Below are 26,029 nucleotides of genomic sequence, written 5' to 3' on the forward strand. Positions count from 1 at the left end.
TCGTCGTCGTCGTCGTCGTCGTCGTCGCCGCCACTTCTGCAGAAGTAGCAAATGGACATCGTAGCAAATGCGGCGAGGGACGCCCTGCCTTACATTTCCGAATGCACAAAGTGTGTGGTTTAGTTTCCCAGTCTATATTTGGTAGGTATCGTAGCAGGTTGAATGTATCAAATGGGTGGGAAAGAGCAAGGGGCAGCGTCTGTGTAGAACGAAAACACAACTCCTCAGTGGTGTGAGCGTTTTGAGATGAGTCGTATATAAGTTCCACTTGTTTGTCAGTGACCGTGTGGCCTAATGGATAAGGCGTCGGACTTCGTATCCGAAGATTGCGTGTTTGATTCCTCTCTCGGTCGTGTTTTTCCAGATCTGAAAAAGAAACATACCGTTTTAGTGTAGCACTTGAGCAGTACGAAACCGTGTGAATGTTGCTGTTGACCATTTTCTGCTTGGAGATGCTCTTGAGCTTGAAACACGCACAACAAGACCGGTGTTAACTAGCGAATTGGTTTGCATATTGCCGTCGCCGCGTGTTTTTGACTGGCACTTGCATATCTAAAATAACGTCGGAAAGTAACTCGTTCGGCTTATGAGTCACATCAAGTATGTGTGTTAATTTTGACGAAACTAGCTCTGCAGGTTGTCATGCAATTCTGTTACCTCTCAGAAATGATTATGAAATAAAAGTGAACTACGTGACGAATGTGACGTTAGGAAAACATTAGGCAACATGGGGAGGTTCTGTATGGGACCAATCAACCCAAACGAGTACTGTGTGACGTGCTAACCGGCATATACTCACTGAGGCAGCGCGGCTAGCTCAGTCGGTAGAACATAAGGCTGTTAATCCCAGGGTCGTGGGTTCGAGCCCCACGTGGGGAGGAACGGAATTTTGTTCCTCTGCAGATGTAACTTACCGTTTTTCTGATTAACGTGATGTAATGGAAATAGCAACTTTAAACTTTGCCTACGTCTCCGTCAGTCGCTACGAAACTGTATTTGAAGGTGAAGGTGATTTTGTAGACATGTGTGAAAGACATGTTCTGAAATGCAAGTGGTGTTATTTGGAGAGCACTTCGTTTACGTGTCAGATATGTAGCCAAGCAGTAATGGGTCGCCATAGCTGCAAATATTAGACGGTAATATGAAGTGTTGTCAGCTGAAGTCTGATGATCCAGACGACCGTAAGGATGAAGTACGCAAAAGTACCGCTAGGCCGCGCCTCTTTAGCTCAGTGGCAGAGCACTGGTCTAGTAAACCAGGGGTCGTGAGTTTGATCCTCACAGGAGGCAGACGAATTTTGGATATCAGTTGCGCGTCGTGGCCTTATAGCAAACAGTATCTGGGATGACTAACAATTAGCGAGAGGCGTTTTATTAAGAATTACTCTCAGATGTGATTAAGGCGAATGGCGCAGATAAAGCATTTGCCAAAGCGGTAAAGCATAATGTGGGATGGGACAGTCTGAAATATATTTTATAGATGTATTTCTCACATATCTCAGAGCCTTCCGCGGTTGTCGTCGTCGTCGTCGTCGTCGTCGCCACTTCTGCAGAAGTAGCAAATGGACATCGTAGCAAATGCGGCGAGGGACGCCCTGCCTTACATTTCCGAATGCACAAAGTGTGTGGTTTAGTTTCCCAGTCTATATTTGGTAGGTCTCGTAGCAGGTTGAATGTATCAAATGGGTGGGAAAGAGCAAGGGGCAGCGTCTGTGTAGAACGAAAACACAACTCCTCAGTGGTGTGAGCGTTTTGAGATGAGTCGTATATAAGTTCCACTTGTTTGTCAGTGACCGTGTGGCCTAATGGATAAGGCGTCGGACTTCGTATCCGAAGATTGCGTGTTTGATTCCTCTCTCGGTCGTGTTTTTCCAGATCTGAAAAAGAAACATACTGTTTTAGTGTAGCACTTGAGCAGTACGAAACTGTGTGAATGTTGCTGTTGACCATTTTCTGCTTGGAGATGCTCTTCAGCTTAAAACACGCACAACAAGACCGGTGTTAACTAGCGAATTGGTTTGCATATTGCCGTCGCCGCGTGTTTTTGACTGGCACTTGCACATCTAAAATAACGTCGGAAAGTAACTCGTTCGGCTTATGAGTCACATCAAGTATGTGTGTTAATTTTGACGAAACTAGCTCTGCAGGTTGTCATGCAATTCTGTTACCTCTCAGAAATGATTATGAAATAAAAGTGAACTACGTGACGAGTGTGACATTAGGAAAACATTAGGCAACATGGGGAGGTTCTGTATGGGACCAATCAACCCAAACGAGTACTGTGTGACGTGCTAACCGGCATATACTCACCGAGGCAGCGCGGCTAGCTCAGTCGGTAGAACATAAGGCTCTTAATCCCAGGGTCGTGGGTTCGAGCCCCACGTGGGGAGGAACGGAATTTTGTTCCTCTGCAGATGTAACTTACCGTTTTTCTGATTAACGTGATGTAATGGAAATAGCAACTTTAAACTTTGCCTACGTCTCCGTCAGTCGCTACGAAACAGTATTTGAAGGTGAAGGTGATTTTGTAGACATGTGTGAAAGACTTGTTCTGAAATGCAAGTGGTGTTATTTGGAGAGCACTTCGTTTACATGTCAGATGTGTAGCCAAGCAGTAATGGGTCGCCATAGCTGCAAATATTAGACGGTAATATGAAGTGTTGTCAGCTGAAGTCTGATGATCCAGACGACCGTAAGGATGAAGTACGCAAAAGTACCGCCAGGCCGCGCCTCTTTAAGTCAGTGGCAGAGCACTGGTCTAGTAAACCAGGGGTCGTGAGTTCGATCCTCACAGGAGGCAGACGAATTTTGGATATCAGTTGCGCGTCGTGGCCTTATAGCAAATAGTATCTGGGATGACTAACAATTAGCGAGAGGCGTTTTATTAAGAATTACTCTCAGATGTGATTAAGGCGAAAGGCGCAGATAAAGCATTTGCCAAAGCGGTACAGCATAAGGTGGGATGGGAAAGTCTGAAATATATTTTATAGATGTATTTCTCACATATCTCAGAGCCTTCCGTCGTCGTCGTCGTCGTCGTCGTCGTCGTCGTCGCCGCCACTTCTGCAGAAGTAGCAAATGGACATCGTAGCAAATGCGGCGAGGGACGCCCTCCCTTACATTTCCGAATGCACAAAGTGTGTGGTTTAGTTTCCCAGTCTATATTTGGTAGGTCTCGTAGCAGGTTGAATGTATCAAATGGGTGGGAAAGAGCAAGGGGCAGCGTCTGTGTAGAACGAAAACACAACTCCTCAGTGGTGTGAGCGTTTTGAGATGAGTCGTATATAAGTTCCACTTGTTTGTCAGTGACCGTGTGGCCTAATGGATAAGGCGTCGGACTTCGTATCCGAAGATTGCGTGTTTGATTCCTCTCTCGGTCGTGTTTTTCCAGATCTGAAAAAGAAACATACCGTTTTAGTGTAGCACTTGAGCAGTACGAAACCGTGTGAATGTTGCTGTTGACCATTTTCTGCTTGGAGATGCTCTTGAGCTTGAAACACGCACAACAAGACCGGTGTTAACTAGCGAATTGGTTTGCATATTGCCGTCGCCGCGTGTTTTTGACTGGCACTTGCATATCTAAAATAACGTCGGAAAGTAACTCGTTCGGCTTATGAGTCACATCAAGTATGTGTGTTAATTTTGACGAAACTAGCTCTGCAGGTTGTCATGCAATTCTGTTACCTCTCAGAAATGATTATGAAATAAAAGTGAACTACGTGACGAATGTGACGTTAGGAAAACATTAGGCAACATGGGGAGGTTCTGTATGGGACCAATCAACCCAAACGAGTACTGTGTGACGTGTTAACCGGCATATACTCACTGAGGCAGCGCGGCTAGCTCAGTCGGTAGAACATAAGGCTGTTAATCCCAGGGTCGTGGGTTCGAGCCCCACGTGGGGAGGAACGGAATTTTGTTCCTCTGCAGATGTAACTTACCGTTTTTCTGATTAACGTGATGTAATGGAAATAGCAACTTTAAACTTTGCCTACGTCTCCGTCAGTCGCTACGAAACTGTATTTGAAGGTGAAGGTGATTTTGTAGACATGTGTGAAAGACATGTTCTGAAATGCAAGTGGTGTTATTTGGAGAGCACTTCGTTTACGTGTCAGATATGTAGCCAAGCAGTAATGGGTCGCCATAGCTGCAAATATTAGACGGTAATATGAAGTGTTGTCAGCTGAAGTCTGATGATCCAGACGACCGTAAGGATGAAGTACGCAAAAGTACCGCTAGGCCGCGCCTCTTTAGCTCAGTGGCAGAGCACTGGTCTAGTAAACCAGGGGTCGTGAGTTTGATCCTCACAGGAGGCAGACGAATTTTGGATATCAGTTGCGCGTCGTGGCCTTATAGCAAACAGTATCTGGGATGACTAACAATTAGCGAGAGGCGTTTTATTAAGAATTACTCTCAGATGTGATTAAGGCGAATGGCGCAGATAAAGCATTTGCCAAAGCGGTAAAGCATAATGTGGGATGGGACAGTCTGAAATATATTTTATAGATGTATTTCTCACATATCTCAGAGCCTTCCGCGGTTGTTGTCGTCGTCGTCGTCGTCGTCGTCGTCGTCGTCGTCGCCACTTCTGCAGAAGTAGCAAATGGACATCGTAGCAAATGCGGCGAGGGACGCCCTGCCTTACATTTCCGAATGCACAAAGTGTGTGGTTTAGTTTCCCAGTCTATATTTGGTAGGTCTCGTAGCAGGTTGAATGTATCAAATGGGTGGGAAAGAGCAAGGGGCAGCGTCTGTGTAGAACGAAAACACAACTCCTCAGTGGTGTGAGCGTTTTGAGATGAGTCGTATATAAGTTCCACTTGTTTGTCAGTGACCGTGTGGCCTAATGGATAAGGCGTCGGACTTCGTATCCGAAGATTGCGTGTTTGATTCCTCTCTCGGTCATGTTTTTCCAGATCTGAAAAAGAAACATACTGTTTTAGTGTAGCACTTGAGCAGTACGAAACTGTGTGAATGTTGCTGTTGACCATTTTCTGCTTGGAGATGCTCTTCAGCTTAAAACACGCACAACAAGACCGGTGTTAACTAGCGAATTGGTTTGCATATTGCCGTCGCCGCGTGTTTTTGACTGGCACTTGCACATCTAAAATAACGTCGGAAAGTAACTCGTTCGGCTTATGAGTCACATCAAGTATGTGTGTTAATTTTGACGAAACTAGCTCTGCAGGTTGTCATGCAATTCTGTTACCTCTCAGAAATGATTATGAAATAAAAGTGAACTACGTGACGAGTGTGACATTAGGAAAACATTAGGCAACATGGGGAGGTTCTGTATGGGACCAATCAACCCAAACGAGTACTGTGTGACGTGCTAACCGGCATATACTCACCGAGGCAGCGCGGCTAGCTCAGTCGGTAGAACATAAGGCTCTTAATCCCAGGGTCGTGGGTTCGAGCCCCACGTGGGGAGGAACGGAATTTTGTTCCTCTGCAGATGTAACTTACCGTTTTTCTGATTAACGTGATGTAATGGAAATAGCAACTTTAAACTTTGCCTACGTCTCCGTCAGTCGCTACGAAACAGTATTTGAAGGTGAAGGTGATTTTGTAGACATGTGTGAAAGACTTGTTCTGAAATGCAAGTGGTGTTATTTGGAGAGCACTTCGTTTACATGTCAGATGTGTAGCCAAGCAGTAATGGGTCGCCATAGCTGCAAATATTAGACGGTAATATGAAGTGTTGTCAGCTGAAGTCTGATGATCCAGACGACCGTAAGGATGAAGTACGCAAAAGTACCGCCAGGCCGCGCCTCTTTAAGTCAGTGGCAGAGCACTGGTCTAGTAAACCAGGGGTCGTGAGTTCGATCCTCACAGGAGGCAGACGAATTTTGGATATCAGTTGCGCGTCGTGGCCTTATAGCAAATAGTATCTGGGATGACTAACAATTAGCGAGAGGCGTTTTATTAAGAATTACTCTCAGATGTGATTAAGGCGAAAGGCGCAGATAAAGCATTTGCCAAAGCGGTACAGCATAAGGTGGGATGGGAAAGTCTGAAATATATTTTATAGATGTATTTCTCACATATCTCAGAGCCTTCCGTCGTCGTCGTCGTCGTCGTCGTCGCCGCCACTTCTGCAGAAGTAGCAAATGGACATCGTAGCAAATGCGGCGAGGGACGCCCTCCCTTACATTTCCGAATGCACAAAGTGTGTGGTTTAGTTTCCCAGTCTATATTTGGTAGGTCTCGTAGCAGGTTGAATGTATCAAATGGGTGGGAAAGAGCAAGGGGCAGCGTCTGTGTAGAACGAAAACACAACTCCTCAGTGGTGTGAGCGTTTTGAGATGAGTCGTATATAAGTTCCACTTGTTTGTCAGTGACCGTGTGGCCTAATGGATAAGGCGTCGGACTTCGTATCCGAAGATTGCGTGTTTGATTCCTCTCTCGGTCGTGTTTTTCCAGATCTGAGAAAGAAACATACCGTTTTAGTGTAGCACTTGAGCAGTACGAAACCGTGTGAATGTTGCTGTTGACCATTTTCTGCTTGGAGATGCTCTTCAGCTTAAAACACGCACAACAAGACCGGTGTTAACTAGCGAATTGGTTTGCATATTGCCGTCGCCGCGTGTTTTTGACTGGCACTTGCACATCTAAAATAACGTCGGAAAGTAACTCGTTCGGCTTATGAGTCACATCAAGTATGTGTGTTAATTTTGACGAAACTAGCTCTGCAGGTTGTCATGCAATTCTGTTACCTCTCAGAAATGATTATGAAATAAAAGTGAACTACGTGACGAGTGTGACGTTAGGAAAACATTAGGCAACATGGGGAGGTTCTGTATGGGACCAATCAACCCAAACGAGTACTGTGTGACGTGCTAACCGGCATATACTCACCGAGGCAGCGCGGCTAGCTCAGTCGGTAGAACATAAGGCTCTTAATCCCAGGGTCGTGGTTTCGAGCCCCGCGTGGGGAGGAACGGAATTTTGTTCCTCTGCAGATGTAACTTACCGTTTTTCTGATTAACGTGATGTAATGGAAATAGCAACTTTAAACTTTGCCTACGTCTCCGTCAGTCGCTACGAAACTGTATTTGAAGGTGAAGGTGATTTTGTAGACATGTGTGAAAGACATTTTCTGAAATGCAAGTGGTGTTATTTGGAGAGCACTTCCTTTACGTGTCAGATGTGTTGGCAAGCAGTAATGGGTCGCCATAGCTGCAAATATTAGACGGTAATATGAAGTGTTGTCAGCTGAAGTCTGATGATCCAGACGACCGTAAGGATGAAGTACGCAAAAGTACCGCTAGGCCGCGCCTCTTTAGCTCAGTGGCAGAGCACTGGTCTAGTAAACCAGGGGTCGTGAGTTCGATCCTCACAGGAGGCAGACGAATTTTGGATATCAGTTGCGCGTCGTGGCCTTATAGCAAACAGTATCTGGGATGACTAACAATTAGCGAGAGGCGTTTTATTAAGAATTACTCTCAGATGTGATTAAGGCGAATGGCGCAGATAAAGCATTTGCCAAAGCGGTACAGCATAAGGTGGGATGGGACAGTCTGAAATATATTTTATAGATGTATTTCTCACATATCTCAGAGCCTTCCGTCGTCGTCGTCGTCGTCGTCGTCGTCGCCGCCACTTCTGCAGAAGTAGCAAATGGACATCGTAGCAAATGCGGCGAGGGACGCCCTGCCTTACATTTCCGAATGCACAAAGTGTGTGGTTTAGTTTCCCAGTCTATATTTGGTAGGTCTCGTAGCAGGTTGAATGTATCAAATGGGTGGGAAAGAGCAAGGGGCAGCGTCTGTGTAGAACGAAAACACAACTCCTCAGTGGTGTGAGCGTTTTGAGATGAGTCGTATATAAGTTCCACTTGTTTGTCAGTGACCGTGTGGCCTAATGGATAAGGCGTCGGACTTCGTATCCGAAGATTGCGTGTTTGATTCCTCTCTCGGTCGTGTTTTTCCAGATCTGAGAAAGAAACATACCGTTTTAGTGTAGCACTTGAGCAGTACGAAACCGTGTGAATGTTGCTGTTGACCATTTTCTGCTTGGAGATGCTCTTCAGCTTAAAACACGCACAACAAGACCGGTGTTAACTAGCGAATTGGTTTGCATATTGCCGTCGCCGCGTGTTTTTGACTGGCACTTGCACATCTAAAATAACGTCGGAAAGTAACTCGTTCGGCTTATGAGTCACATCAAGTATGTGTGTTAATTTTGACGAAACTAGCTCTGCAGGTTGTCATGCAATTCTGTTACCTCTCAGAAATGATTATGAAATAAAAGTGAACTACGTAACGAGTGTGACGTTAGGAAAACATTAGGCAACATGGGGAGGTTCTGTATGGGACCAATCAACCCAAACGAGTACTGTGTGACTTGCTAACCGGCATATACTCACCGAGGCAGCGCGGCTAGCTCAGTCGGTAGAACGTAAGGCTCTTAATCCCAGGGTCGTGGGTTCGAGCCCCACGTGGGGAGGAACGGAATTTTGTTCCTCTGCAGATGTAACTTACCGTTTTTCTGATTAACGTGATGTAATGGAAATAGCAACTTTAAACTTTGCCTACGTCTCCGTCAGTCGCTACGAAACTGTATTTGAAGGTGAAGGTGATTTTGTAGACATGTGTGAAAGACATGTTCTGAAATGCAAGTGGTGTTATTTGGAGAGCACTTCCTTTACGTGTCAGATGTGTAGCCAAGCAGTAATGGGTCGCCATAGCTGCAAATATTAGACGGTAATATGAAGTGTTATCAGCTGAAGTCTGATGATCCAGACGACCGTAAGGATGAAGTACGCAAAAGTACCGCTAGGCCGCGCCTCTTTAGCTCAGTGGCAGAGCACTGGTCTAGTAAACCAGGGGTCGTGAGTTCAATCCTCACAGGAGGCAGACGAATTTTGGATATCAGTTGCGCGTCGTGGCCTTATAGCAAACAGTATCTGGGATGACTAACAATTAGCGAGAGGCGTTTTATTAAGAATTACTCTCAGATGTGATTAAGGCGAATGGCGCAGATAAAGCATTTGCCAAAGCGGTACAGCATAAGGTGGGTTGGGACAGTCTGAAATATATTTTATAGATGTATTTCTCACATATCTCAGAGCCTTCCGCGGTTGTCGTCGTCGTCGTCGTCGTCGCCGCCGCCGCCACTTCTGCAGAAGTAGCAAATGGACATCGTAGCAAATGCGGCGAGGGACGCCCTGCCTTACATTTCCGAATGCACAAAGTGTGTGGTTTAGTTTCCCAGTCTATATTTGGTAGGTCTCGTAGCAGGTTGAATGTATCAAATGGGTGGGAAAGAGCAAGGGGCAGCGTCTGTGTAGAACGAAAACACAACTCCTCAGTGGTGTGAGCGTTTTGAGATGAGTCGTATATGAGTTCCACTTGTTTGTCAGTGACCGTGTGGCCTAATGGATAAGGCGTCGGACTTCGTATCCGAAGATTGCGTGTTTGATTCCTCTCTCGGTCGTGTTTTTCCAGATCTGAATAAGAAACATACCGTTTTAGTGTAGCACTTGAGCAGTACGAAACCGTGTGAATGTTGCTGTTGACCATTTTCTGCTTGGAGATGCTCTTCAGCTTAAAACACGCACAACAAGACCGGTGTTAACTAGCGAATTGGTTTGCATATTGCCGTCGCCGCGTGTTTTTGACTGGCACTTGCATATCTAAAATAACGTCGGAAAGTAACTCGTTCGGCTTATGAGTCACATCAAGTATGTGTGTTAATTTTGACGAAACTAGCTCTGCAGGTTGTCATGCAATTCTGTTACCTCTCAGAAATGATTATGAAATAAAAGTGAACTACGTGACGAGTGTGACGTTAGGAAAACATTAGGTAACATGGGGAGGTTCTGTATGGGACCAATCAACCCAAACGAGTACTGTGTGACGTGCTAACCGGCATATACTCACTGAGGCAGCGTGGCTAGCTCAGTCGGTAGAACATAAGGCTCTTAATCCCAGGGTCGTGGGTTCGAGCCCCACGTGGGGAGGAACGGAATTTTGTTCCTCTGCAGATGTAACTTACCGTTTTTCTGATTAACGTGATGTAATGGAAATAGCAACTTTAAACTTTGCCTACGTCTCCGTCAGTCGCTACGAAACAGTATTTGAAGGTGAAGGTGATTTTGTAGACATGTGTGAAAGACTTGTTCTGAAATGCAAGTGGTGTTATTTGGAGAGCACTTCGTTTACATGTCAGATGTGTAGCCAAGCAGTAATGGGTCGCCATAGCTGCAAATATTAGACGGTAATATGAAGTGTTGTCAGCTGAAGTCTGATGATCCAGACGACCGTAAGGATGAAGTACGCAAAAGTACCGCCAGGCCGCGCCTCTTTAAGTCAGTGGCAGAGCACTGGTCTAGTAAACCAGGGGTCGTGAGTTCGATCCTCACAGGAGGCAGACGAATTTTGGATATCAGTTGCGCGTCGTGGCCTTATAGCAAATAGTATCTGGGATGACTAACAATTAGCGAGAGGCGTTTTATTAAGAATTACTCTCAGATGTGATTAAGGCGAAAGGCGCAGATAAAGCATTTGCCAAAGCGGTACAGCATAAGGTGGGATAGGAAAGTCTGAAATATATTTTATAGATGTATTTCTCACATATCTCAGAGCCTTCCGTCGTCGTCGTCGTCGTCGTCGTCGCCGCCACTTCTGCAGAAGTAGCAAATGGACATCGTAGCAAATGCGGCGAGGGACGCCCTCCCTTACATTTCCGAATGCACAAAGTGTGTGGTTTAGTTTCCCAGTCTATATTTGGTAGGTCTCGTAGCAGGTTGAATGTATCAAATGGGTGGGAAAGAGCAAGGGGCAGCGTCTGTGTAGAACGAAAACACAACTCCTCAGTGGTGTGAGCGTTTTGAGATGAGTCGTATATAAGTTCCACTTGTTTGTCAGTGACCGTGTGGCCTAATGGATAAGGCGTCGGACTTCGTATCCGAAGATTGCGTGTTTGATTCCTCTCTCGGTCGTGTTTTTCCAGATCTGAAAAAGAAACATACCGTTTTAGTGTAGCACTTGAGCAGTACGAAACCGTGTGAATGTTGCTGTTGACCATTTTCTGCTTGGAGATGCTCTTCAGCTTAAAACACGCACAACAAGACCGGTGTTAACTAGCGAATTGGTTTGCATATTGCCGTCGCCGCGTGTTTTTGACTGGCACTTGCACATCTAAAATAACGTCGGAAAGTAACTCGTTCGGCTTATGAGTCACATCAAGTATGTGTGTTAATTTTGACGAAACTAGCTCTGCAGGTTGTCATGCAATTCTGTTACCTCTCAGAAATGATTATGAAATAAAAGTGAACTACGTGACGAGTGTGACGTTAGGAAAACATTAGGCAACATGGGGAGGTTCTGTATGGGACCAATCAACCCAAACGAGTACTGTGTGACGTGCTAACCGGCATATACTCACCGAGGCAGCGCGGCTAGCTCAGTCGGTAGAACATAAGGCTCTTAATCCCAGGGTCGTGGTTTCGAGCCCCGCGTGGGGAGGAACGGAATTTTGTTCCTCTGCAGATGTAACTTACCGTTTTTCTGATTAACGTGATGTAATGGAAATAGCAACTTTAAACTTTGCCTACGTCTCCGTCAGTCGCTACGAAACTGTATTTGAAGGTGAAGGTGATTTTGTAGACATGTGTGAAAGACATTTTCTGAAATGCAAGTGGTGTTATTTGGAGAGCACTTCCTTTATGTGTCAGATGTGTTGGCAAGCAGTAATGGGTCGCCATAGCTGCAAATATTAGACGGTAATATGAAGTGTTGTCAGCTGAAGTCTGATGATCCAGACGACCGTAAGGATGAAGTACGCAAAAGTACCGCTAGGCCGCGCCTCTTTAGCTCAGTGGCAGAGCACTGGTCTAGTAAACCAGGGGTCGTGAGTTCGATCCTCACAGGAGGCAGACGAATTTTGGATATCAGTTGCGCGTCGTGGCCTTATAGCAAACAGTATCTGGGATGACTAACAATTAGCGAGAGGCGTTTTATTAAGAATTACTCTCAGATGTGATTAAGGCGAATGGCGCAGATAAAGCATTTGCCAAAGCGGTACAGCATAAGGTGGGATGGGACAGTCTGAAATATATTTTATAGATGTATTTCTCACATATCTCAGAGCCTTCCGTCGTCGTCGTCGTCGTCGTCGTCGTCGTCGCCGCCACTTCTGCAGAAGTAGCAAATGGACATCGTAGCAAATGCGGCGAGGGACGCCCTGCCTTACATTTCCGAATGCACAAAGTGTGTGGTTTAGTTTCCCAGTCTATATTTGGTAGGTCTCGTAGCAGGTTGAATGTATCAAATGGGTGGGAAAGAGCAAGGGGCAGCGTCTGTGTAGAACGAAAACACAACTCCTCAGTGGTGTGAGCGTTTTGAGATGAGTCGTATATAAGTTCCACTTGTTTGTCAGTGACCGTGTGGCCTAATGGATAAGGCGTCGGACTTCGTATCCGAAGATTGCGTGTTTGATTCCTCTCTCGGTCGTGTTTTTCCAGATCTGAGAAAGAAACATACCGTTTTAGTGTAGCACTTGAGCAGTACGAAACCGTGTGAATGTTGCTGTTGACCATTTTCTGCTTGGAGATGCTCTTCAGCTTAAAACACGCACAACAAGACCGGTGTTAACTAGCGAATTGGTTTGCATATTGCCGTCGCCGCGTGTTTTTGACTGGCACTTGCACATCTAAAATAACGTCGGAAAGTAACTCGTTCGGCTTATGAGTCACATCAAGTATGTGTGTTAATTTTGACGAAACTAGCTCTGCAGGTTGTCATGCAATTCTGTTACCTCTCAGAAATGATTATGAAATAAAAGTGAACTACGTAACGAGTGTGACGTTAGGAAAACATTAGGCAACATGGGGAGGTTCTGTATGGGACCAATCAACCCAAACGAGTACTGTGTGACTTGCTAACCGGCATATACTCACCGAGGCAGCGCGGCTAGCTCAGTCGGTAGAACGTAAGGCTCTTAATCCCAGGGTCGTGGGTTCGAGCCCCACGTGGGGAGGAACGGAATTTTGTTCCTCTGCAGATGTAACTTACCGTTTTTCTGATTAACGTGATGTAATGGAAATAGCAACTTTAAACTTTGCCTACGTCTCCGTCAGTCGCTACGAAACTGTATTTGAAGGTGAAGGTGATTTTGTAGACATGTGTGAAAGACATGTTCTGAAATGCAAGTGGTGTTATTTGGAGAGCACTTCCTTTACGTGTCAGATGTGTAGCCAAGCAGTAATGGGTCGCCATAGCTGCAAATATTAGACGGTAATATGAAGTGTTATCAGCTGAAGTCTGATGATCCAGACGACCGTAAGGATGAAGTACGCAAAAGTACCGCTAGGCCGCGCCTCTTTAGCTCAGTGGCAGAGCACTGGTCTAGTAAACCAGGGGTCGTGAGTTCAATCCTCACAGGAGGCAGACGAATTTTGGATATCAGTTGCGCGTCGTGGCCTTATAGCAAACAGTATCTGGGATGACTAACAATTAGCGAGAGGCGTTTTATTAAGAATTACTCTCAGATGTGATTAAGGCGAATGGCGCAGATAAAGCATTTGCCAAAGCGGTACAGCATAAGGTGGGTTGGGACAGTCTGAAATATATTTTATAGATGTATTTCTCACATATCTCAGAGCCTTCCGCGGTTGTCGTCGTCGTCGTCGTCGTCGTCGTCGCCGCCGCCGCCACTTCTGCAGAAGTAGCAAATGGACATCGTAGCAAATGCGGCGAGGGACGCCCTGCCTTACATTTCCGAATGCACAAAGTGTGTGGTTTAGTTTCCCAGTCTATATTTGGTAGGTCTCGTAGCAGGTTGAATGTATCAAATGGGTGGGAAAGAGCAAGGGGCAGCGTCTGTGTAGAACGAAAACACAACTCCTCAGTGGTGTGAGCGTTTTGAGATGAGTCGTATATGAGTTCCACTTGTTTGTCAGTGACCGTGTGGCCTAATGGATAAGGCGTCGGACTTCGTATCCGAAGATTGCGTGTTTGATTCCTCTCTCGGTCGTGTTTTTCCAGATCTGAATAAGAAACATACCGTTTTAGTGTAGCACTTGAGCAGTACGAAACCGTGTGAATGTTGCTGTTGACCATTTTCTGCTTGGAGATGCTCTTCAGCTTAAAACACGCACAACAAGACCGGTGTTAACTAGCGAATTGGTTTGCATATTGCCGTCGCCGCGTGTTTTTGACTGGCACTTGCACATCTAAAATAACGTCGGAAAGTAACTCGTTCGGCTTATGAGTCACATCAAGTATGTGTGTTAATTTTGACGAAACTAGCTCTGCAGGTTGTCATGCAATTCTGTTACCTCTCAGAAATGATTATGAAATAAAAGTGAACTACGTGACGAGTGTGACGTTAGGAAAACATTAGGCAACATGGGGAGGTTCTGTATGGGACCAATCAACCCAAACGAGTACTGTGTGACGTGCTAACCGGCGTATACCCACCGAGGCAGCGCGGCTGGCTCAGTCGGTAGAACATAACGCTCTTAATCCCAGGGTCGTGGGTTCGAGCCCCACGTGGGGAGGAACGGAATTTTGTTCCTCTGCAGATGTAACTTACCGTTTTTCTGATTAACGTGATGTAATGGAAATAGCAACTTTAAACTTTGCCTACGTCTCCGTCAGTCGCTACGAAACAGTATTTGAAGGTGAAGGTGATTTTGTAGACATGTGTGAAAGACATGTTCTGAAATGCAAGTGGTGTTATTTGGAGAGCACTTCCTTTACGTGTCAGATGTTTAGCCAAGCAGTAATGGGTCGCCATAGCTGCAAATATTAGACGGTAATATGAAGTGTTGTCAGCTGAAGTCTGATGATCCAGACGACCGTAAGGATGAAGTACGCAAAAGTACCGCTAGGCCGCGCCTCTTTAGCTCAGTGGCAGAGCACTGGTCTACTAAACCAGGGGTCGTGAGTTCGATCCTCACAGGAGGCAGACGAATTTTGGATATCAGTTGCGCGTCGTGGCCTTATAGCAAACAGTATCTGGGATGACTAACAATTAGCGAGAGGCGTTTTATTAAGAATTACTCTCAGATGTGATTAAGGCGAATGGCGCAGATAAAGCATATGCCAAAGCGGTACAGCATAAGGTGGGATGGGACAGTCTGAAATATATTTTATAGATGTATTTCTCACATATCTCAGAGCCTTCCGCGGTTGTCGTCGTCGTCGTCGTCGTCATCGTCGTCGCCGCCGCCGCCACTTCTGCAGAAGTAGCAAATGGACATCGTAGCAAATGCGGCGAGGGACGCCCTGCCTTACATTTCCGAATGCACAAAGTGTGTGGTTTAGTTTCCCAGTCTATATTTGGTAGGTCTCGTAGCAGGTTGAATGTATCAAATGGGTGGGAAAGAGCAAGGGGCAGCGTCTGTGTAGAACGAAAACACAACTCCTCAGTGGTGTGAGCGTTTCGAGATGAGTCGTATATAAGTTCCACTTGTTTGTCAGTGACCGTGTGGCCTAATGGGTAAGGCGTCGAACTTCGTATCCGAAGATTGCGTGTTTGATTCCTCTCTCGGACGTGTTTTTCCAGATCTGAAAAAGAAACATACCGTTTTAGTGTAGCACTTGAGCAGTACGGAACCGTGTGAATGTTGCTGTTGACCGTTTTCTGCTTGGAGATGCTCTTCAGCTTAAAACACGCACAACAAGACCGGTGTTAACTAGCGAATTGGTTTGCATATTGCCGTCGCCGCGTGTTTTTGACTGGCACTTGCACATCTAAAATAACGTCGGAAAGTAACTCGTTCGGCTTATGAGTCACAAGTATGTGTGTTAATTTTGACGAAACTAGCTCTGCAGGTTGTCATGCAATTCTGTTACCTCTCAGAAATGATTATGAAATAAAAGTGAACTACGTGACGAGTGTGACGTTAGGAAAACATTAGGCAACATGGGGAGGTTCTGTATGGGACCAATCAACCCAAACGAGTACTGTGTGACGTGCTAACCGGCATATACTCACCGAGGCAGCGCGGCTAGCTCAGTCGGTAGAACATAAGGCTCTTAATCCCAGGGTCGTGGGTTCGAGCCCCACGTGGGGAGGAACGGAATTTTGTTCCTCTGCAGATGTAACTTACCGTTTTTCTGATTAACGTGATGTAATGGAAATAGCAACTTTAAACTTTGCCTACGTCTCCGTCAGTCGCTACGAAACTGTATTTGAAGGTGAAGGTGATTTTGTAGACATGTGTGAAAGACATGTTCTGAAATGCAAGTGGTGTTATTTGGAGAGCACTTCCTTTACGTGTCAGATGTGTAGGCAAGCAGTAATGGGTCGCCATAGCTGCAAATATTAGACGGTAATATGAAGTGTTGTCAGCTGAAGTCTGATGATCCAGACGACCGTAAGGATGAAGTACGCAAAAGTACCGCTAGGCCGCGCCTCTTTAGCTCAGTGGCAGAGCACTGGTGTAGTAAACCAGGGGTCGTGAGTTCGATCCTCACAGGAGGCAGACGAATTTTGGATATCAGTTGCGCGTCGTGGCCTTATAGCAAACAGTATCTGGGATGACTAACAATTAGCGAGAGGCGTTTTATTAAGAATTACTCTCAGATGTGATTAAGGCGAATGGAGCAGATAAAGCATATGCCAAAGCGGTACAGCATAAGGTGGGATGGGACAGTCTGAAATATATTTCATAGATGTATTTCTCACATATCTCAGAGCCTTCCGCGGTCGTCGTCGTCGTCGTCGTCGTCGTCGTCGCCGCCGCCGCCACTTCTGCAGAAGTAGCAAATGGACATCGTAGCAAATGCGGCGAGGGACGCCCTGCCTTACATTTCCGAATGCACAAAGTGTGTGGTTTAGTTTCCCAGTCTATATTTGGTAGGTCTCGTAGCAGGTTGAATGTATCAAATGGGTGGGAAGGAGCAAGGGGCAGCGTCTGTGTAGAACGAAAACAACTCCTCAGTGGTGTGAGCGTTTTGAGATGAGTCGTATATAAGTTCCACTTGTTTGTCAGTGACCGTGTGGCCTAATGGATAAGGCGTCGGACTTCGTATCCGAAGATTGCGTGTTTGATTCCTCTCTCGGTCGTGTTTTTCCAGATCTGAAAAAGAAACATACCGTTTTAGTGTAGCACTTGAGCAGTACGAAACCGTGTGAATGTTGCTGTTGACCATTTTCTGCTTGGAGATGCTCTTCAGCTTAAAACACGCACAACAAGACCGGTGTTAACTAGCGAATTGGTTTGCATATTGCCGTCGCCGCGTGTTTTTCACTGGCACTTGCACATCTAAAATAACGTCGGAAAGTAACTCGTTCGGCTTATGAGTCACATCAAGTATGTGTGTTAATTTTGACGAAACTAGCTCTGCAGGTTGTCATGCAATTCTGTTACCTCTCAGAAATGATTATGAAATAAAAGTGAACTACGTGACGAGTGTGACGTTAGGAAAACATTAGGCAACATGGGGAGGTTCTGTATGGGACCAATCAACCCAAACGAGTACTGTGTGACGTGCTAACCGGCATATACTCACCGAGGCAGCGCGGCTAGCTCAGTCGGTAGAACATAAGGCTCTTAATCCCAGGGTCGTGGGTTCGAGCCCCACGTGGGGAGGAACGGAATTTTGTTCCTCTGCAGATGTAACTTACCGTTTTTCTGATTAACGTGATGTAATGGAAATAGCAACTTTAAACTTTGCCTACGTCTCCGTCAGTCGCTACGAAACTGTATTTGAAGGTGAAGGTGATTTTGTAGACATGTGTGAAAGACATGTTCTGAAATGCAAGTGGTGTTATTTGGAGAGCACTTCGTTTACGTGTCAGATGTGTAGCCAAGCAGTAATGGGTCGCCATAGCTGCAAATATTAGACGGTAATATGAAGTGTTGTCAGCTGAAGTCTGATGATCCAGACGACCGTAAGGATGAAGTACGCAGAAGTACCGCTAGGCCGCGCCTCTTTAGCTCAGTGGCAGAGCACTGGTCTAGTAAACCAGGGGTCGTGAGTTCGATCCTCACAGGAGGCAAACGAATTTTGGATATCAGTTGCGCGTCGTGGCCTTATAGCAAACAGTATCTGGGATGACTAACTATTAGCGAGAGGCGTTTTATTAAGAATTACTCTCAGATGTGATTAAGGCGAATGGCGCAGATAAAGCATTTGCCAAAGCGGTAGAGCATAAGGTGGGATGGGACAGTCTGAAATATATTTTATAGATGTATTTCTCACATATCTCAGAGCCTTCCGCGGTTGTCGTCGTCGTCGTCGTCGTCGTCGTCGCCGCCGCCACTTCTGCAGAAGTAGCAAATGGACATCGTAGCAAATGCGGCGAGGGACGCCCTGCCTTACATTTCCGAATGCACAAAGTGTGTGGTTTAGTTTCCCAGTCTATATTTGGTAGGTCTCGTAGCAGGTTGAATGTATCAAATGGGTGGGAAAGAGCAAGGGGCAGCGTCTGTGTAGAACGAAAACACAACTCCTCAGTGGTGTGAGCGTTTTGAGATGAGTCGTATATAAGTTCCACTTGTTTGTCAGTGACCGTGTGGCCTAATGGATAAGGCGTCGGACTTCGTATCCGAAGATTGCGTGTTTGATTCCTCTCTCGGTCGTGTTTTTCCAGATCTGAAAAAGAAACATACCGTTTTAGTGTAGCACTTGAGCAGTACGAAACCGTGTGAATGTTGCTGTTGACCATTTTCTGCTTGGAGATGCTCTTCAGCTTAAAACACGCACAACAAGACCGGTGTTAACTAGCGAATTGGTTTGCATATTGCCGTCGCCGCGTGTTTTTGACTGGCACTTGCACATCTAAAATAACGTCGGAAAGTAACTCGTTCGGCTTATGAGTCACATCAAGTATGTGTGTTAATTTTGACGAAACTAGCTCTGCAGGTTGTCATGCAATTCTGTTACCTCTCAGAAATGATTATGAAATAAAAGTGAACTACGTGACGAGTGTGACGTTAGGAAAACATTAGGCAACATGGGGAGGTTCTGTATGGGACCAATCAACCCAAACGAGTACTGTGTGACGTGCTAACCGGCATATACTCACCGAGGCAGCGCGGCTAGCTCAGTCGGTAGAACATAAGGCTCTTAATCCCAGGGTCGTGGGTTCGAGCCCCACGTGGGGAGGAACGGAATTTTGTTCCTCTGCAGATGTAACTTACCGTTTTTCTGATTAACGTGATGTAATGGAAATAGCAACTTTAAACTTTGCCTACGTCTCCGTCAGTCGCTACGAAACTGTATTTGAAGGTGAAGGTGATTTTGTAGACATGTGTGAAAGACATGTTCTGAAATGCAAGTGGTGTTATTTGGAGAGCACTTCGTTTACGTGTCAGATGTGTAGCCAAGCAGTAATGGGTCGCCATAGCTGCAAATATTAGACGGTAATATGAAGTGTTGTCAGCTGAAGTCTGATGATCCAGACGACCGTAAGGATGAAGTACGCAGAAGTACCGCTAGGCCGCGCCTCTTTAGCTCAGTGGCAGAGCACTGGTCTAGTAAACCAGGGGTCGTGAGTTCGATCCTCACAGGAGGCAGACGAATTTTGGATATCAGTTGCGCGTCGTGGCCTTATAGCAAACAGTATCTGGGATGACTAACAATTAGCGAGAGGCGTTTTATTAAGAATTACTCTCAGATGTGATTAAGGCGAATGGCGCAGATAAAGCATTTGCCAAAGCGGTACAGCATAAGGTGGGATGGGACAGTCTGAAATATATTTTATAGATGTATTTCTCACATATCTCAGAGCCTTCCGTCGTCGTCGTCGTCGTCGTCGTCGTCGTCGTCGTCGTCGTCGCCGCCGCCGCCACTTCTGCAGAAGTAGCAAATGGACATCGTAGCAAATGCGGTGAGGGACGCCCTGCCTTACATTTCCGAATGCACAAAGTGTGTGGTTTAGTTTCCCAGTCTATATTTGGTAGGTCTCGTAGCAGGTTGAATGTATCAAATGGGTGGGAAAGAGCAAGGGGCAGCGTCTGTGTAGAACGAAAACACAACTCCTCAGTGGTGTGAGCGTTTTGAGATGAGTCGTATATAAGTTCCACTTGTTTGTCAGTGACCGTGTGGCCTAATGGATAAGGCGTCGGACTTCGTATCCGAAGATTGCGTGTTTGATTCCTCTCTCGGTCGTGTGTTTCCAGATCTGAAAAAGAAACATACCGTTTTAGTGTAGCACTTGAGCAGTACGAAACCGTGTGAATGTTGCTGTTGACCATTTTCTGCTTGGAGATGCTCTTCAGCTTAAAACACGCACAACAAGACCGGTGTTAACTAGCGAATTGGTTTGCATATTGCCGTCGCCGCGTGTTTTTGACTGGCACTTGCACATCTAAAATAACGTCGGAAAGTAACTCGTTCGGCTTATGAGTCACATCAAGTATGTGTGTTAATTTTGACGAAACTAGCTCTGCAGGTTGTCATGCAATTCTGTTATCTCTCAGAAATGATTATGAAATAAAAGTGAACTACGTGACGAGTGTGACGTTAGGAAAACATTAGGCAACATGGGGAGGTTCTGTATGGGACCAATCAACCCAAACGAGTACTGTGTGACGTGCTAACCGGCATATACTCACCGAGGCAGCGCGGCTAGCTCAGTCGGTAGAACATAAGGCTCTTAATCCCAGGGTCGTGGGTTCGAGCCCCACGTGGGGAGGAACGGAATTTTGTTCCTCTGCAGATGTAACTTACCGTTTTTCTGATTAACGTGATGTAATGGAAATAGCAACTTTAAACTTTGCCTACGTCTCCGTCAGTCGCAAGGAAACTGTATTTGAAGGTGAAGGTGATTTTGTAGACATGTGTGAAAGACATGTTCTGAAATGCAAGTGGTGTTATTTGGAGAGCACTTCGTTTACGTGTCAGATGTGTAGCCAAGCAGTAATGGGTCGCCATAGCTGCAAATATTAGACGGTAATATGAAGTGTTGTCAGCTGAAGTCTGATGATCCAGACGACCGTAAGGATGAAGTACGCAGAAGTACCGCTAGGCCGCGCCTCTTTAGCTCAGTGGCAGAGCACTGGTCTAGTAAACCAGGGGTCGTGAGTTCGATCCTCACAGGAGGCAGACGAATTTTGGATATCAGTTGCGCGTCGTGGCCTTATAGCAAACAGTATCTGGGATGACTAACTGTTAGCGAGAGGCGTTTTATTAAGAATTACTCTCAGATGTGATTAAGGCGAATGGCGCAGATAAAGCATTTGCCAAAGCGGTACAGCATAAGGTGGGATGGGACAGTCTGAAATATATTTTATAGATGTATTTCTCACATATCTCAGAGCCTTCCGCGGTTGTCGTCGTCGTCGTCGTCGTCGTCGTCGTCGTCGTCGTCGTCGTCGTCGTCGTCGTCGTCGTCGTCGCCGCCGCCGCCGCCGCCACTTCTGCAGAAGTAGCAAATGGACATCGTAGCAAATGCGGCGAGGGACGCCCTGCCTTACATTTCCGAATGCACAAAGTGTGTGGTTTAGTTTCCCAGTCTATATTTGGTAGGTCTCGTAGCAGGTTGAATGTATCAAATGGGTGGGAAGGAGCAAGGGGCAGCGTCTGTGTAGAACGAAAACAACTCCTCAGTGGTGTGAGCGTTTTGAGATGAGTCGTATATAAGTTCCACTTGTTTGTCAGTGACCGTGTGGCCTAATGGATAAGGCGTCGGACTTCGTATCCGAAGATTGCGTGTTTGATTCCTCTCTCGGTCGTGTTTTTCCAGATCTGAAAAAGAAACATACCGTTTTAGTGTAGCACTTGAGCAGTACGAAACCGTGTGAATGTTGCTGTTGACCATTTTCTGCTTGGAGATGCTCTTCAGCTTAAAACACGCACAACAAGACCGGTGTTAACTAGCGAATTGGTTTGCATATTGCCGTCGCCGCGTGTTTTTGACTGGCACTTGCACATCTAAAATAACGTCGGAAAGTAACTCGTTCGGCTTATGAGTCACATCAAGTATGTGTGTTAATTTTGACGAAACTAGCTCTGCAGGTTGTCATGCAATTCTGTTATCTCTCAGAAATGATTATGAAATAAAAGTGAACTACGTGACGAGTGTGACGTTAGGAAAACATTAGGCAACATGGGGAGGTTCTGTATGGGACCAATCAACCCAAACGAGTACTGTGTGACGTGCTAACCGGCATATACTCACCGAGGCAGCGCGGCTAGCTCAGTCGGTAGAACATAAGGCTCTTAATCCCAGGGTCGTGGGTTCGAGCCCCACGTGGGGAGGAACGGAATTTTGTTCCTCTGCAGATGTAACTTACCGTTTTTCTGATTAACGTGATGTAATGGAAATAGCAACTTTAAACTTTGCCTACGTCTCCGTCAGTCGCAAGGAAACTGTATTTGAAGGTGAAGGTGATTTTGTAGACATGTGTGAAAGACATGTTCTGAAATGCAAGTGGTGTTATTTGGAGAGCACTTCGTTTACGTGTCAGATGTGTAGCCAAGCAGTAATGGGTCGCCATAGCTGCAAATATTAGACGGTAATATGAAGTGTTGTCAGCTGAAGTCTGATGATCCAGACGACCGTAAGGATGAAGTACGCAGAAGTACCGCTAGGCCGCGCCTCTTTAGCTCAGTGGCAGAGCACTGGTCTAGTAAACCAGGGGTCGTGAGTTCGATCCTCACAGGAGGCAGACGAATTTTGGATATCAGTTGCGCGTCGTGGCCTTATAGCAAACAGTATCTGGGATGACTAACTGTTAGCGAGAGGCGTTTTATTAAGAATTACTCTCAGATGTGATTAAGGCGAATGGCGCAGATAAAGCATTTGCCAAAGCGGTACAGCATAAGGTGGGATGGGACAGTCTGAAATATATTTTATAGATGTATTTCTCACATATCTCAGAGCCTTCCGCGGTTGTCGTCGTCGTCGTCGTCGTCGTCGTCGTCGTCGTCGTCGTCGTCGTCGTCGTCGTCGTCGTCGTCGCCGCCGCCGCCGCCGCCACTTCTGCAGAAGTAGCAAATGGACATCGTAGCAAATGCGGCGAGGGACGCCCTGCCTTACATTTCCGAATGCACAAAGTGTGTGGTTTAGTTTCCCAGTCTATATTTGGTAGGTCTCGTAGCAGGTTGAATGTATCAAATGGGTGGGAAGGAGCAAGGGGCAGCGTCTGTGTAGAACGAAAACAACTCCTCAGTGGTGTGAGCGTTTTGAGATGAGTCGTATATAAGTTCCACTTGTTTGTCAGTGACCGTGTGGCCTAATGGATAAGGCGTCGGACTTCGTATCCGAAGATTGCGTGTTTGATTCCTCTCTCGGTCGTGTTTTTCCAGATCTGAAAAAGAAACATACCGTTTTAGTGTAGCACTTGAGCAGTACGAAACCGTGTGAATGTTGCTGTTGACCATTTTCTGCTTGGAGATGCTCTTCAGCTTAAAACACGCACAACAAGACCGGTGTTAACTAGCGAATTGGTTTGCATATTGCCGTCGCCGCGTGTTTTTGACTGGCACTTGCACATCTAAAATAACGTCGGAAAGTAACTCGTTCGGCTTATGAGTCACATCAAGTATGTGTGTCAATTTTGACGAAACTAGCTCTGCAGGTTGTCATGCAATTCTGTTACCTCTCAGAAATGATTATGAAATAAAAGTGAACTACGTGACGAGTGTGACGTTAGGAAAACATTAGGCAACATGGGGAGGTTCTGTATGGGACCAATCAACCCAAACGAGTACTGTGTGACGTGCTAACCGGCATATACTCACCGAGGCAGCGCGGCTAGCTCAGTCGGTAGAACATAAGGCTTTTAATCCCAGGGTCGTGGGTTCGAGCCCCACGTGGGGAGGAACGGAATTTTGTTCCTCTGCAGATGTAACTTACCGTTTTTCTGATTAACGTGATGTAATGGAAATAGCAACTTTAAACTTTGCCTACGTCTCCGTCAGTCGCTACGAAACTGTATTTGAAGGTGAAGGTGATTTTGTAGACATGTGTGAAAGACATGTTCTGAAATGCAAGTGGTGTTATTTGGAGAGCACTTCCTTTACGTGTCAGATGTGTAGCCAAGCAGTAATGGGTCGCCATAGCTGCAAATATTAGACGGTAATATGAAGTGTTGTCAGCTGAAGTCTGATGATCCAGACGACCGTAAGGATGAAGTACGCAAAAGTACCGCTAGGCCGCGCCTCTTTAGCTCAGTGGCAGAGCACTGGTCTAGTAAACCAGGGGTCGTGAGTTCGATCCTCACAGGAGGCAGACGAATTTTGGATATCAGTTGCGCGTCGTGGCCTTATAGCAAACAGTATCTGGGATGACTAACAATTAGCGAGAGGCGTTTTATTAAGAATTACTCTCAGATGTGATTAAGGCGAATGGCGCAGATAAAGCATTTGCCAAAGCGGTACAGCATAAGGTGGGATGGGACAGTCTGAAATATATTTTATAGATGTATTTCTCACATATCTCAGAGCCTTCCGCGGTTGTCGTCGTCGTCGTCGTCGTCGTCGTCGTCGTCGCCACTTCTGCAGAAGTAGCAAATGGACATCGTAGCAAATGCGGCGAGGGACGCCCAGCCTTACATTTCCGAATGCACAAAGTGTGTGGTTTAGTTTCCCAGTCTATATTTGGTAGGTCTCGTAGCAGGTTGAATGTATCAAATGGGTGGGAACGAGCAAGGGGCAGCGTCTGTGTAGAACGAAAACAACTCCTCAGTGGTGTGAGCGTTTTGAGATGAGTCGTATATAAGTTCCACTTGTTTGTCAGTGACCGTGTGGCCTAATGGATAAGGCGTCGGACTTCGTATCCGAAGATTGCGTGTTTGATTCCTCTCTCGGTCGTGTTTTTCCAGATCTGAAAAAGAAACATACCGTTTTAGTGTAGCACTTGAGCAGTACGAAACCGTGTGAATGTTGCTGTTGACCATTTTCTGCTTGGAGATGCTCTTCAGCTTAAAACACGCACAACAAGACCGGTGTTAACTAGCGAATTGGTTTGCATATTGCCGTCGCCGCGTGTTTTTGACTGGCACTTGCACATCTAAAATAACGTCGGAAAGTAACTCGTTCGGCTTATGAGTCACATCAAGTATGTGTGTCAATTTTGACGAAACTAGCTCTGCAGGTTGTCATGCAATTCTGTTACCTCTCAGAAATGATTATGAAATAAAAGTGAACTACGTGACGAGTGTGACGTTAGGAAAACATTAGGCAACATGGGGAGGTTCTGTATGGGACCAATCAACCCAAACGAGTACTGTGTGACGTGCTAACCGGCATATACTCACCGAGGCAGCGCGGCTAGCTCAGTCGGTAGAACATAAGGCTTTTAATCCCAGGGTCGTGGGTTCGAGCCCCACGTGGGGAGGAACGGAATTTTGTTCCTCTGCAGATGTAACTTACCGTTTTTCTGATTAACGTGATGTAATGGAAATAGCAACTTTAAACTTTGCCTACGTCTCCGTCAGTCGCTACGAAACTGTATTTGAAGGTGAAGGTGATTTTGTAGACATGTGTGAAAGACATGTTCTGAAATGCAAGTGGTGTTATTTGGAGAGCACTTCCTTTACGTGTCAGATGTGTAGCCAAGCAGTAATGGGTCGCCATAGCTGCAAATATTAGACGGTAATATGAAGTGTTGTCAGCTGAAGTCTGATGATCCAGACGACCGTAAGGATGAAGTACGCAAAAGTACCGCTAGGCCGCGCCTCTTTAGCTCAGTGGCAGAGCACTGGTCTAGTAAACCAGAGGTCGTGAGTTCGATCCTCACAGGAGGCAGACGAATTTTGGATATCAGTTGCGCGTCGTGGCCTTATAGCAAACAGTATCTGGGATGACTAACAATTAGCGAGAGGCGTTTTATTAAGAATTACTCTCAGATGTGATTAAGGCGAATGGCGCAGATAAAGCATTTGCCAAAGCGGTACAGCATAAGGTGGGATGGGACAGTCTGAAATATATTTTATAGATGTATTTCTCACATATCTCAGAGCCTTCCGCGGTTGTCGTCGTCGTCGTCGTCGTCGTCGTCGTCGTCGTCGTCGTCGTCGTCGCCACTTCTGCAGAAGTAGCAAATGGACATCGTAGCAAATGCGGCGAGGGACGCCCAGCCTTACATTTCCGAATGCACAAAGTGTGTGGTTTAGTTTCCCA

The 26,029-nt window shown here is 46.1% G+C and overlaps 17 non-coding genes across 17 annotated transcripts; all 17 read left to right on the top strand.

The window, feature by feature from the left end:
- The first annotated feature begins 1,217 nt into the window (after positions 1–1,217).
- On the top strand, positions 1,218–1,289 carry Trnat-agu (transfer RNA threonine (anticodon AGU)). The gene has a single exon. It is a non-coding gene; the product is annotated as a tRNA-Thr (tRNA).
- Positions 1,290–2,727: 1,438 nt separating this feature from the next.
- On the top strand, positions 2,728–2,799 carry Trnat-agu (transfer RNA threonine (anticodon AGU)). Its single transcript has one exon. It is a non-coding gene; the product is annotated as a tRNA-Thr (tRNA).
- A 1,444-nt stretch (positions 2,800–4,243) lies between these two features.
- Positions 4,244–4,315, top strand: Trnat-agu (transfer RNA threonine (anticodon AGU)). Its single transcript has one exon. It is a non-coding gene; the product is annotated as a tRNA-Thr (tRNA).
- A 1,453-nt stretch (positions 4,316–5,768) lies between these two features.
- Trnat-agu (transfer RNA threonine (anticodon AGU)) lies at positions 5,769–5,840 on the top strand. The gene has a single exon. It is a non-coding gene; the product is annotated as a tRNA-Thr (tRNA).
- Positions 5,841–7,275: 1,435 nt separating this feature from the next.
- Trnat-agu (transfer RNA threonine (anticodon AGU)) lies at positions 7,276–7,347 on the top strand. Its single transcript has one exon. It is a non-coding gene; the product is annotated as a tRNA-Thr (tRNA).
- Positions 7,348–8,785: 1,438 nt separating this feature from the next.
- Positions 8,786–8,857, top strand: Trnat-agu (transfer RNA threonine (anticodon AGU)). The gene has a single exon. It is a non-coding gene; the product is annotated as a tRNA-Thr (tRNA).
- Positions 8,858–10,301: 1,444 nt separating this feature from the next.
- On the top strand, positions 10,302–10,373 carry Trnat-agu (transfer RNA threonine (anticodon AGU)). The gene has a single exon. It is a non-coding gene; the product is annotated as a tRNA-Thr (tRNA).
- A 1,435-nt stretch (positions 10,374–11,808) lies between these two features.
- Trnat-agu (transfer RNA threonine (anticodon AGU)) lies at positions 11,809–11,880 on the top strand. Its single transcript has one exon. It is a non-coding gene; the product is annotated as a tRNA-Thr (tRNA).
- A 1,441-nt stretch (positions 11,881–13,321) lies between these two features.
- Positions 13,322–13,393, top strand: Trnat-agu (transfer RNA threonine (anticodon AGU)). The gene has a single exon. It is a non-coding gene; the product is annotated as a tRNA-Thr (tRNA).
- Positions 13,394–14,843: 1,450 nt separating this feature from the next.
- On the top strand, positions 14,844–14,915 carry Trnas-acu (transfer RNA serine (anticodon ACU)). Its single transcript has one exon. It is a non-coding gene; the product is annotated as a tRNA-Ser (tRNA).
- Positions 14,916–16,365: 1,450 nt separating this feature from the next.
- Trnat-agu (transfer RNA threonine (anticodon AGU)) lies at positions 16,366–16,437 on the top strand. The gene has a single exon. It is a non-coding gene; the product is annotated as a tRNA-Thr (tRNA).
- Positions 16,438–17,885: 1,448 nt separating this feature from the next.
- Trnat-agu (transfer RNA threonine (anticodon AGU)) lies at positions 17,886–17,957 on the top strand. Its single transcript has one exon. It is a non-coding gene; the product is annotated as a tRNA-Thr (tRNA).
- A 1,447-nt stretch (positions 17,958–19,404) lies between these two features.
- Trnat-agu (transfer RNA threonine (anticodon AGU)) lies at positions 19,405–19,476 on the top strand. The gene has a single exon. It is a non-coding gene; the product is annotated as a tRNA-Thr (tRNA).
- A 1,459-nt stretch (positions 19,477–20,935) lies between these two features.
- Trnat-agu (transfer RNA threonine (anticodon AGU)) lies at positions 20,936–21,007 on the top strand. The gene has a single exon. It is a non-coding gene; the product is annotated as a tRNA-Thr (tRNA).
- Positions 21,008–22,500: 1,493 nt separating this feature from the next.
- On the top strand, positions 22,501–22,572 carry Trnat-agu (transfer RNA threonine (anticodon AGU)). The gene has a single exon. It is a non-coding gene; the product is annotated as a tRNA-Thr (tRNA).
- Positions 22,573–24,065: 1,493 nt separating this feature from the next.
- On the top strand, positions 24,066–24,137 carry Trnat-agu (transfer RNA threonine (anticodon AGU)). The gene has a single exon. It is a non-coding gene; the product is annotated as a tRNA-Thr (tRNA).
- Positions 24,138–25,582: 1,445 nt separating this feature from the next.
- Trnat-agu (transfer RNA threonine (anticodon AGU)) lies at positions 25,583–25,654 on the top strand. Its single transcript has one exon. It is a non-coding gene; the product is annotated as a tRNA-Thr (tRNA).
- Positions 25,655–26,029: the final 375 nt, after the last annotated feature.

Source organism: Schistocerca gregaria, chromosome 4, assembly GCF_023897955.1.
Source record: "Schistocerca gregaria isolate iqSchGreg1 chromosome 4, iqSchGreg1.2, whole genome shotgun sequence".
Lineage (NCBI taxonomy): Eukaryota > Metazoa > Arthropoda > Insecta > Orthoptera > Acrididae > Schistocerca > Schistocerca gregaria.